This window comes from Brachycentrus maculatus, unplaced genomic scaffold, assembly GCF_059751285.1.
Source record: "Brachycentrus maculatus isolate JH-2025_06_01 unplaced genomic scaffold, ASM5975128v1 h1tg000261l, whole genome shotgun sequence".
Lineage (NCBI taxonomy): Eukaryota > Metazoa > Arthropoda > Insecta > Trichoptera > Brachycentridae > Brachycentrus > Brachycentrus maculatus.
Window position 1 is genome coordinate 1971912 of NW_028281012.1, and position 12374 is coordinate 1984285.

The window sequence follows — 12374 nt, forward strand, 5'->3', positions numbered from 1 at the left end:
TATCATGTCTTACCACAAATTGAGTGCCGAAACAATAAATTAAATTGTATTACTGTGGCAAACAGGAGATGTCGTCTTATTTAAAATTATTATAAAATTTTAAAATAGGAATATAATAAGTGTGTGTGTGTGTGTGTGTTTGTGTTTGTGTGTTTGTGTGTGTGTGTGTGTGTGTGTGTGTGTGTGTGTGTGTGCGTGTGTGCGTGTGTGCGTGTGTGTGTGTGTGTGTGTGTGTATGTGTGCGTGTGTGCGTGTGCAAATACTTAAAATTAATTCGCAAAAGAAAAACACAGTAAAAGTGATTAAAACCAGCAGTTCATAAGATCGGGTACGATAAGTTGATAGGAAATGAAAAAAGGGGCGATACAATATTGTTACAGTAAGTCGTAAAATAGGTACCATGCATATTTCAATGGTTTAAAAATTCAGAACATGTTTCAATAATAAGCTATAAAAATCTATGTTTGTTTTGAACGTGTGGTTTTAATTTTACCATGGGTTAGTGTACAATCAGTGTTTTTGTAGTTTATTGATCAGACGTGCCTACACTATCGATAATAATTATTTACGACCAGATGCAGCGGTGAGTCGATTATGATATTATCCCCTAAACACGTGCAATGTGAGAAAATGAGGGAATAATAAAATTTGCAAGAGCCTTGTTGTGGATGGTGGGCGCTAGTGGAGGGGAGGTCCTCGCCTGCGTATATAAGGAGGAGCCGCAGTAGCCGCGTTTCAGTTCGCGCTGTTCCTCGCCTGTTCCACACCTGGCCAGTAAGCTCTGCATACCTGAGATCAAAACTTCTGAAGGGCTCATCCATCCTTTATATTTGCAGTGTCAACCAAAACTCCATAGCTGGTAATCGTAAGTATAAAAAAACTTTTTTACTACTTAAAATAACGTAATGAAAATTATTTGAATTTTTATGCTATTTTACAATTAAATACTAATAAATGGTTAATTATTTCGAATTTCTCAATTCTTTTTTTTATTTTCGTCCATAATGCAGTGACTAGAGCCTGATTTTAAAAAAGTGTAATTAAATATATTATATAAATGAAAAATATAATTTTCGAAAAAAAAGCAAAAATTTAATTTATATTAAATTTATTCGTGTGCAATTCTTATACTAAAGATGTATGAAGCTTTTACAAACTTGCTCTTCATTTATTTATTGTTTTTAATTGAAATTAAATATTTTCCTGCACCTGTTGGTAACTGTTTTGTTAATGTACCTCGTATTCAAATAGTAGTTTCATTTAATGACACTCAATTGTTATTATTTCAAACGTGAAAGTGCAGAGAAAGTTGAGTACAATATCTTTGTCGCAGTCATAACCAACTCAGTTTTTCATAAATTCTTTATGCCTACAAAATCTTTGAAACTACTTTATGTGCATTTTTTTTATTTCATGCAGCATATAAAACTAATAATGTTTTTATGCATTACTGAAAAAGCGCATAATTTAAAAAAATATATGAGTGTTTGGGAGAAAAACAAAAGGAAATAAATTAATATTGGTTTTTTCCCAATATTAAAAAAAGTTTTTCATACATTCTTTATTCCTACAAAATCTTTGAAACTACTTTATGTGTATTTTTTTATTTCATGCAGCATATAAAACTAATAATGTTTTAATAGATTTATATTATCCACTGACACTTCGTGATGGAATTGCATTTTTAATTTATTATTAGATTAAAACCAATATTTTTAGCTTTTCCACTTTTTTATTTGACCAGCGACCGGGTTTCGTCGTTACCGACATCATCAGACTGGTCTGATGATGTCGGTAACGACGAAACCCGGTCGCTGGTCAAATAAAAAAGTGGAAAAGCTAAAAATATTGGTTTTAATCTTATAATAAATTAATAATGTTTTTATGCAATACTGAAAAAGCGCATAATTTTAAAAAATATATGAGTGTTTGGGAGAAAAACAAAAGGAAATAAATTAATATTGGTTTTTACCCAATATTAAAAAAAAGTTAAATGTATAGCATGGTTAAAACATAATCTTGTAAAATACAAAAATACCGCACGTAATCCATTTAATACCGAAGTTAACAATTTTAACTATGTAATGAAGATAACACTACGTGCTCGTATATACGGTAAAAAAGTTTTTATTTTTATTTTAAATTTAACTTCCTGATAACATTTTTAATTTAATTGTTCCTTAGGAAATACCACTGTTTCTTAAATCTATTGTAACACGTTCGTCGATGCATTCCGCGTCATTTTTAAACACGTGCGTAATAAACTCTGATTATTAATGATCCCAAGAATATAACTTTGCAAAACCATAATCATCACGTACATTTTTATGCATATTCTGACTTGCAAAGGTACAGCAACATCGAAATTCTTTCTGTGTGGCACGTACGTATGCAACTATCAAGCCGTATTTATTGTATTCTTCAATTCAATTCAATTGAATTGATTTATTTATTATCAACTACATAATTAACATTACAAACTAAAATTTAAAGCGTATACATTAACAATTAATCGAAAACGAGCAAGAATACTCTTGTAGAAGATGTAGAAGAATCCCGCTTCGGAATACCACTTCAGATATAGGGTATCCGGTGGCAGAATTAGGATTTAAAATTTTAATTAAAAATTAGCTGCAAAGGATAAACATTTATTTTAATAACCATTACATTTTATTTTCGATTTATTTTCTTAAAAATTATTTTGTCTAAATGTAGACCGTTAAATAAATTCGTCAAATAAATCAAATTCAGTCTAAATTTTAGTGTTGTACGCCTTAGTCGTTGAAGGATGGTGAGGGATTAGAAGGTGTTTCATATTTTTTATCAGTGAGAACATGGAGGTAAACAATAAAGAAGTAGGCTTAAGTCATCGTCATAATGTTTATTATTGGTTGATAATTAATTATATTTTTTGAATTTATGTTTTTTTCTACTTATATATATTCATCAACATCTATTGTTTTAAAAATTTGAATAGTAAACCTATAATTAACAATATGAGAACGACTAAAGCATCTCTCCTATTATCCATGTTCTCACTTATAAAAAATAAGAATACGAAGAATGGATGGAAGCCCTCTTCGGCCTTTGATGATCCAAGGGTACAATATAAAACATTATTTTTAGACTCGAAAATGATGAAGAATATATTTACATACGTATCACAATAAAATTAAGTCAAAAAGTAGTTTTTATTACCATGTGAAAATTAAATAAATATCAAAACGTTTTACTAAACATATTAAATAAACAACTAAGGCCGCCAATTCCTTCAGGTTATCTCCTTTTCTTACTTCCATATTAATAATGCCTATTTTAAGTGCGATGTTCTTTAACCATATCTAAAGAGCCTCAAATATATTCCTTTCTTTACTTCTCAGGATCCTAGTTGGATACAGGGCTATGGAAGCAATAGGGTTATGAATTACTGACTTTTTTATTCTGTGAGATGAAGTGGTATTTGAATCTATACAGTAATAACTAAATAGTTGATTTGGAAACATTGATGGTCTATCGCCCTTCCAATTAGTGATAATTTAATGGTCCATCGCCCCCTTGCAATTAGTGATAATTAATCAACCCCATTCCACCCCCCTGCTTTGCTTTGCAATCTCCGTAAGATAATTTATTTGTTTATATATATATATATATATATATATATATATATATATATATATATATATATATATATATATATATATATATATATATATATATATATATATATATATATATATATATATACATATATATATATATATACATATATATATATATATATATATATATATATATATACATATAAATATATATATATATATATATATATATATATATATATATATATATATATATATATATATATATATATATATATATATATATATATATATATATATATATATATATATATATATATATATATATATATATATATATATATATATATATATATATATATTTATATTATGAACTTCATCTTTGTTCGATTTTTAATTCCTAGATTAACATTTGTTGTGGTGTAAACAATCGTTTCATCACAGGTTTGTGAGGCGTTCATAGAAAAATAAAATTATTAAAATTTCTACTACATATAAATCGTAAAATGAGGCAAAAGCTGTCAGTAAGAGACAGGGAGAGGACGCCTAAAAAACCTTTAAATCTATTGTCCGAACTCTTCACCCCCTATAACCTCTTCATCCCCTGTAACCTCTTCAGTCGTACTAACAGATAATTATTTTCTAACTGGAATGAGAAATGAAAACGTTCCTAACAATTAATGTTCGTATTAATTCAGGTGTAATTGACGAAGCAAATTACCCTTTATTTAGCAAAATATGTTTTCTGTAGAGTATTTAAAGAGTTTTAAAAAATAATAATAAAAGTCGTTAACAAGTGTCACATCAGGCGTAGTCATTCGGCTTGAAATAAGGGCTTTAAAATATAGCGAAATGCCACGAAGTGTATAAAAACGTTGAATTTCCGTTAAATGTTTAAAAGGGAATTTGCTTTTCACTTCTTGATTTGTCAGAGTATTTTAACAACTCCTCGATTAGAGATTGCCCCTTTTATCTAAATTAAAATTAAATAAAACAACAAGTTTACAGAACAATTCACGATCTTAGTCCGACGACAAGAGAAATGAACCATCTTGTTTCAAATGTCATACTTATTTATTTATTTTGGACAGACAAGTTCACGGAAAGTGTCATTGTCAGGCGGTTTCTTAAGAAGAGTACATGTTTTAAATTCTTGAGGAATTTTTAATTTAGGTAAGTAAAAACGTAGTCCGCCTCCGTAGTGTAATGGTCAGTATGCTCGGCTACCGTTCTGGAGGTCCCGGGTATCGAACCCGGGAGGGTTTAATAAATATAAGTGATTTTTTCACTCTAATATTTTTTCAATATTACACTGGACTGGTACCTGAAGTGGAGGGCTGATCACCTTTCCTTCATGTGTAAACGATCGAGATAACACTGCGTTTATATGAAGCAGTGCCCTATGCACCATTGGGGTGCGGTAAGGGTTTTATTATTTTTATTATTAAAAACAAGTCTACTTGACTGTAATGCGCATATAACGTATCTATGATTAATACGAAGTTCAAAAAAAGTTTTGATGAAAAAGAAACCCACAAATGATAAATTTATAAACATCTAAATTACCTTTCCCCTCCCTAGTGAGCGGTGGTTTGCGTTTGATAAATAGCGAGTTTTCATTTCAATATTTGATTTAATATTTTTTTTTGAAATATCAAGAAGGATGAAAGCAGACTGAATGCAGTCGAAATGCGATCCCTCAGACGAATGTGTGGCAAAACGATGTTTGATAGATGTTCCAATGATGAAATAAGGAAAGAATGTAAGGCTGAGATAAGCATTATCGATAAAATTAAGAAAGGTGTGTTGAGATGGTTTGGGCATGTGGAGCGTATGAGTGAAGAAAAAACGGTTAAACAAATTTATGAGGCGAATGTAGTTGGAAAAAGAAGCAGAGGACGACCGAGGAAAACTTGGCACAATCAGGTATGTCAAATACTTGAAAGCGGCCGGGTCAGGAGTCGTAATAATCGTCGGGTATGTATGAGGAGATGCATGAATGTAGAAGAGGCAAAGAATGGTTGCAAAGACAGAGTCGTGTGGCGTTCGATTCTCTCTGCCTACCCCTGCGGGGAAGCGGCGTGATGGTTAGTTAGTTAGTTTAAATATCAACATAGATGAAGGATATGGATGTCTGGGCATTTACGGGGCTTACGACCGTCATAGACTGGTTTAAGTGATCATTTTACACTTTAGTGTGGTTGTCATTCATGAGTAGAATTAGTGAATGTTATACGTATGTACGGTGATCACTTAATCCAGCCTATGACGGTCGTAAGCCCCGTAAATGCCCAGACTTCAAAAATTTTCTTTTTTTGTTTTGAGATCGCGTAAAAATAATATGAAAAATAACTCCTATTATTGGAGATAATCCAGATTTGTGAACAAGTATTTGGACACACGCAAGAATGATCTGGATGCACTCGTGTATTTATCGACTAAGATAACACTGTGTATATGATAATGAGCCCCATGCACCATTAGCTGGGAAATATTGTTTTAATTTGTTATTTCTCCCACAGTAAAATATTATATTTAGTAGGTACTTTATTTTTCTGATATCAAATAGAAAAAGAGAATAGTTTTTTTTTAATATTGCAAGCCAACGTTCACATAGATTCACTTTACAACATTTTGAATGTGTCCAAATACTTGTTCACAAATGCCCCGACTTCCATATCCTTCTTCATCTTTGATGAGATATAAAAAAATAAAAATTAAATTAAATGAAAAAAAAATAAAAAAAAATAATAATGATTGACTTTGGTTAGTTTTCGTAGTATGCTCCTATATGATACTTAAGTTGGCTTTAAATAAGTTACATTCAGTTTGTTTTTTTTTTTATATGTATATTTTTTTAAATTACCTAACGTCCACGTTACTCTGAAATCTAGCTACGGCTTATGCAACACCGCTTATCATGACCCTACTCAGGCTTCAACTTTTTAAGTTTCATAGCCTATGCCTACTCGTGAGTGGATTTACTCTTTATATTAAAAGTTACTATAATTTTATGTATGTAATTAATGAGTGAAAATTCTAGGCAACAACACTCGCTATGTTTTTGTTATATATGCGTGTGTGTGTGTGTGTGTATATATATATATATATATACATATCGTAGTCGTACAGGAGAAAGTGACCAACTACCAAAACGTAAAATGTTCAGGAGGGCCATTTAAGTCACTATTGCTTAGCAAGAAAATAAACACCAATGCAGTTAGTCATTTTTAACTAGTCAATATATTATACTTCCAAGTTTAAAATGCTTTGGGATTTTTTCAGGGCAATATTAAGCTAGTAAGATATCAAATAGTCAATGATCACGTTTTTGTAAAACAATGCACTTGGTCACTTTCTCCTGTATGGCTACGATATATTGCTTTAGTAGTTCCTACACACTCTTAGTTAGAAATGTTACGGTTCTTCGCCGAAGCTATGTTGTACTCCGGTGCCAAGTAAATCCGGCCGACGCAGACGAATAGTTTTAAGCATGAGAAAACCACTCCACTCGTAAAATTGGAGAAACGAGGACCTATTTTGAGTCTGATGCAAAGTAAACCTACCATACAGTGCAGTTATTTTTGTCAGTACGTCCTTCAAAAATAGAGGAATATGTAATGTTTCGCATCTGGTGCAAATCAAATTCAACTTATTGAAGTGAAGTTCTTAAGTTGATGCACGTCCGTTTTATATTCGGCTAAGAATCGTTAGTAGCCTTTATATTTGCTCTGACGTAGGAAGATTTTATTTTCTGATTTAATCTACTTTCTTGTAAAAAAAAAACATCTCTCTTCGATCATTCTCATAACCAGTTCGCGATAGGTTCTGATGTATAGCTACTGTTTCCGGTATTATAGAGAGACTTCGTACTCCATAATTATGTTGAGTTTTTTTTTTATAAAACCAGGCTGATATAAGTAAGAATATATATTTACTACTGAAACATATAGAATAAGTCTGATACACGGAAACCATCTTATTAGTGCACACAGGGGAAGTGAGGAAACTGTGTTACATTATAGTGTTACAAGCCTACTCGAATGAGTAGTAACAATATTACACGCCAGGCCCTAGGCAATATATACGAGTACGTACAGTAGAAATTGTGTCAAATCGGATAATTTTGAGACTCAATTCCTGTACTTTCTTTCACCTACCTGTACCCATAGTGAATAGGGCATTGCGTTGAACCCACGTGGAAACAACTAATCGTTTATTATATTATATAAATACGATAAGGTTGTTAAGATGACGTAGATGAAGGTAGCAGTAGTGACGTCGCTCACCCTGAGCTGAAGTTTATTTCAACTGCTGCTAGCACTGCCACTTTTGTAAAGATCATCGGTAGTATATAGAATTATGCAAAGATTATTTTTAATTTTAAAGGTTATTTTTATGATATTATTTTAAATTTTATCTTTACATATTGTCGAAATTTTAAACAAAGAACTAGGTAATGACAATAATTTCGTCAGAGTGATCTCAGCATAAATATTTGATCAATAAGTAACCTTTTGCACTAAGCCGACGCGACGGTATATTTGTATTGTCTTTCCTCAAAACAAAACGTTTCATTGTTCTAATGTAGCTAAGAATCATACGTCGATATGACTATAACCTTCGCTTTTATGCATTTAACAATTTTAATAGTAACATCTTGTTGTTGACGTCTGCAATGGCGGTAGAAACGCCACAGTACAACACAGTGATACGAAAAACCTATTTCTGAAACAGCTGGAATTAGTATAGTTCTTCTTCGTCTTGTGCCTCTTGATTCCAAGAAGGATCACTCACAATGCTCGTTGGATCACAGTCCACTCTCTTCCCTTCATCTGTCTGTGTTCCTTCTTCCTGTATCCTGCATGGAGGGGTGACTCTCAATTTTTCGGTTACAAAATGGGGATGGTACTCGTTACTTATGTATTCAGTTTTTGAAGTCACAAAGTCAAGTAAATTCGGAGATTGAAATACAAAAAACGCTACATAATTTGTACACTAAATTGCGTGATTAGCTTTAAGTAATCAAACCAAAAACTTAACAAAGTTCTTTGAAATAAGTTGCTTTTTATTACTCTATGTATGTCTAATCCTAAAGAAATTTGTAACAGTCATGTCTCACGATGTGTCTCAAGTCTTTACACTCTTTCCCTTGATTGAGGTCGGTAACACGAATTATCCCGACTCTTCCTAGTGATTCTTCATATATCGCATGTTGTGTTCAGGATATATGATTGTATATTACGTACGCGAAATGTTGCGATAAAAGGTGTATGTATTTTATTTTTTGACATCTCATCAAAGATGAAGAAGAATATGGAAGTCTGGGCATTTACGGGGCTGTCGACCGTCAACCTGGTTTAAGTGATCACTTTACACACGTGTAACATTCACCAATTCTATCCATTATTGACTACCACTCTACTCAAATTCTTGGAAGTTCTATATATGAACCGATTTAGAAACCTTGTTCTTGAATCACTAGAACTTCACTAGAGACATCTATTGGTGAGATAAAAAGAAGCTTTGGGTTGAACAGAAACTCTTTTATTAGTATGTGAGATCCGAATCCTGGATTATAATCACACACATGAGAAACGCCAGAAAATATCATTTTTATTTTTATTATTAAGCTTATAATTTGACCAGATAATTTATCTACAACATTTTGAGTGTGTCCAAATACTTGTTCACAAAATCTGGATTATCTCCAATTACAGGAGCTATTTTCATATTATTATAGTGATCACTTTAACCAGCCTATGACGGTCGTCAGCCCCGTAAATGCCCAGACTTCCATATTCTTCTTCATCTTTGATGAGATGTCAAAAAATAATATGAAAATAACTCCTGTAATTGGAGATAATCCAGATTTTGTGAACAAGTATTTGGACACACTCAAAATGTTGTGTATTTTATTGTTTTTACCTCTTTATGAAAACTATCTCTAAGCCATTTCGATACGCTTCCATATATTAATTTTTAATTTTAGATTAGGTAGGTACGTTTTTCTTTATGATATAATGAACTTCGTATTATCTAATTCAGAGTTACTTTTTTTATATAGTTTTACTTATGGGTCTTAGCTTCTGTTCGTGTCATGTTAGGTATCACTAGAGAGGAATTGTCGGCATTACAAATTTCGGATGTTACATTATATTTCGGCATCAATTGACACATTCTTTCTTAAGCTACTTCTCATCACCATCTAAGGTCAAGTTTAGTCTTTTAAATTAGCAGAGACCTTTATACAATAAATGTGAGATTTCATGCACTACGAGAAGCTTGAAAATATCATTTTAAATTTTAAATTTATATTTTTAACAAAAATTATCTTTAATTCTTTTATTTTTACTAATTATTCACAACATTTTAAGTGTCCAAACCTTTCTTCAAAAAATCTGGGTTTGTCCCCTTTTAGGATTTTTTTATATTCATATACCAGCAAAGATGAAAAATGTAGAAGTCTGGGTGTTTATAGAGAATTTGGATATTTCTGAAATTTGATTTGTGTGGCGGTCGTAGATTGACGAGTGTCATACGTGTATAAAGTGATACAGATCATAAGCCCTGTAAATAGCCAGACCACCATTTTCTTCTTCATCCAAATTGGAAGGAAAACCCTTATCCGCACCCCAATGGTGCATAGGGCACTGCTTCATATGAACACAGTGTTATCTTGATCGTTTACACACGAAGGAAAGGTGATCAGCCCTCCCCTTCAGGTACCAGTCCAGGGTAATATTGAAAAAATATTAGAGTGAAAAAATCACTTATATTTATTTGACCCCCCTGGGAATCGAACCCGGGACCTCCAAAACGGTAGCCGAGCGTGCTGAACATTACACTACAGAGGCGAACAAATTGAGAATTCATCCAAATTGAGATATCAACATAATTATCTTTTCACTAACATTCGAAACAAAACATTAAATATTTATACTACGTTTTGTAAATTCAAAGCATATTATTTTTTGACATATCAACATAGATGAAGAAGAAAATAGAAGTCTGAGAATTTTACGAGCCTTCGACCAACATAGATTGGATTAAGTGATCACTTTACACACGTGTAACTTTCCTCAATTCTACCCATGATTGACAACCACACCACTCAAATTCTTGAAACTTCTATATATTGTTTAAATTCGAAACATAGTACTTGAATTCACTAGAATTTCACTAGAGGTATCTATGGTGAAATTTACTAATTTTATTTTATTTATTTATTGGTGCATACGCCTGTAAAGCCTTTACATATAGAATATAAGGAAAGAATTATGAATGTACAGCAATATAATGTCCGTATATATGAGATGAAAGAAACTTTTTTTATTGAGCAAAAACTCTTTCATTTCATAATACATAATAATTCAGATACACATGCGACCTCTCCGGTGGTCTCCAGTGGAATGAATTCTGTATTTTTTTTTGAATTACCTAACGTTCAAGTGACTCTGAAATCTAGCTGCGGCTTATGCAACACCGCATATCATGACCCTACTCAGGCTTCAACTTTTTAAGTTTCAAAGCCTATGCCTACTCGTGAGTGGAATTCCGTATTTGCGAATATCCCCTTAAAAGGATGCGTTTGGGGGTTATTATAAAATATGAAGCTGATGCCTTTGGCGGTATATCAGTTTCCAATTTCCGAAAGAAACCGCTTTCGTTTGTCCTGTTCGGCCTACAGTGCGTGACAAATTGCGACGCGTCTTGAATCACAATCGGTTAATTACAAGAGCCATTCGTTATCGGTCTTATATGCCAAGCGAAATAAGACAACTAGAGTTGCCAATGTGAAGCTACTATCACGCCGTTTCTCCACAGGGGTAGGCAGAGAGGACGGAACGCCACACTATTCTATCCTGACACACTCCTAGCTTCCTTCACATCCATACATCTAGTCATACATGCCTTCCACGCAGACTTTAGGCTCTGATTGATCTGATCGTGCCAAGTCTTTTTCGGCCGTCCTCGTTCTCTCACATTCGCCACATGTATTTTCTTAGTCATTTTGTTATCTATTAAATGGCGGCATCGCAAATAAATGATATGGATAATTGTATAGGCACAAAGAAAATGTAATGAAAAGTAATCACTTTCTTCAGATTCAGCGAAGAATATGTAGTACTTCTTCAATCAATTTCCTATAATTTATAAAACTAATATACATGTAACCACTATGCATACATTCGTATGGTAGGTGCATATATGGTAAAATAAATATCCCTATTAATTATGTATCAATCTCTCCTGGATGTAATTAATGCAAAGCGCTACTCGCAGCAACCTGGATAACTAATCCTTATCGAAATTAGCATATTAAACCAATAAACTTGCAGGTTTTTATCAAAAAGCTATAACATTGATGCATATTGAACTTTCAAACATGTAAATGAACTAAGGTCATTAACCACCACGTAGTTTTAAAATTTTAAATTCATGTAGTTTTTTTTAAATTTGTGACTTTTTTTAGAATAGTATTAATGCCTAGTATTCGACAAGTTGCAACTTGATATTTTACGTAATTGATTTTCATTTCTCATAACACCGTTTTCTTCTTCATCAAAGATGAAGAAGAATATGGAAGTCTAGGCATTTACGGGGTTGACGACCGTCATAGGCTGGTTTAAGTGATCACTTTACACACGTGTAACATTCACCAATTCTACCCATTATTGAAAACCACACTACTCAAATTCTTGGAAGTTCTATATATATCAACCAATTTTGAAACATTATTCTTGAATCACTAGAACTTCACTAGAGACATCT

General features: G+C 32.3%; 1 protein-coding gene across 1 annotated transcript in view; it reads left to right on the forward strand.

The window, feature by feature from the left end:
- The first annotated feature begins 735 nt into the window (after positions 1 to 735).
- Nep2 (M13 family metallopeptidase neprilysin 2) overlaps positions 736 to 12374 on the forward strand; it is a 71126-nt gene continuing 59487 nt past the window's right edge. Inside the window, exon 1 of the mRNA XM_088266019.1 lies at positions 736 to 865. The gene's annotated coding sequence lies outside the window, so the exon portion shown is untranslated. The remainder of the gene's footprint in view (positions 866 to 12374) is intronic.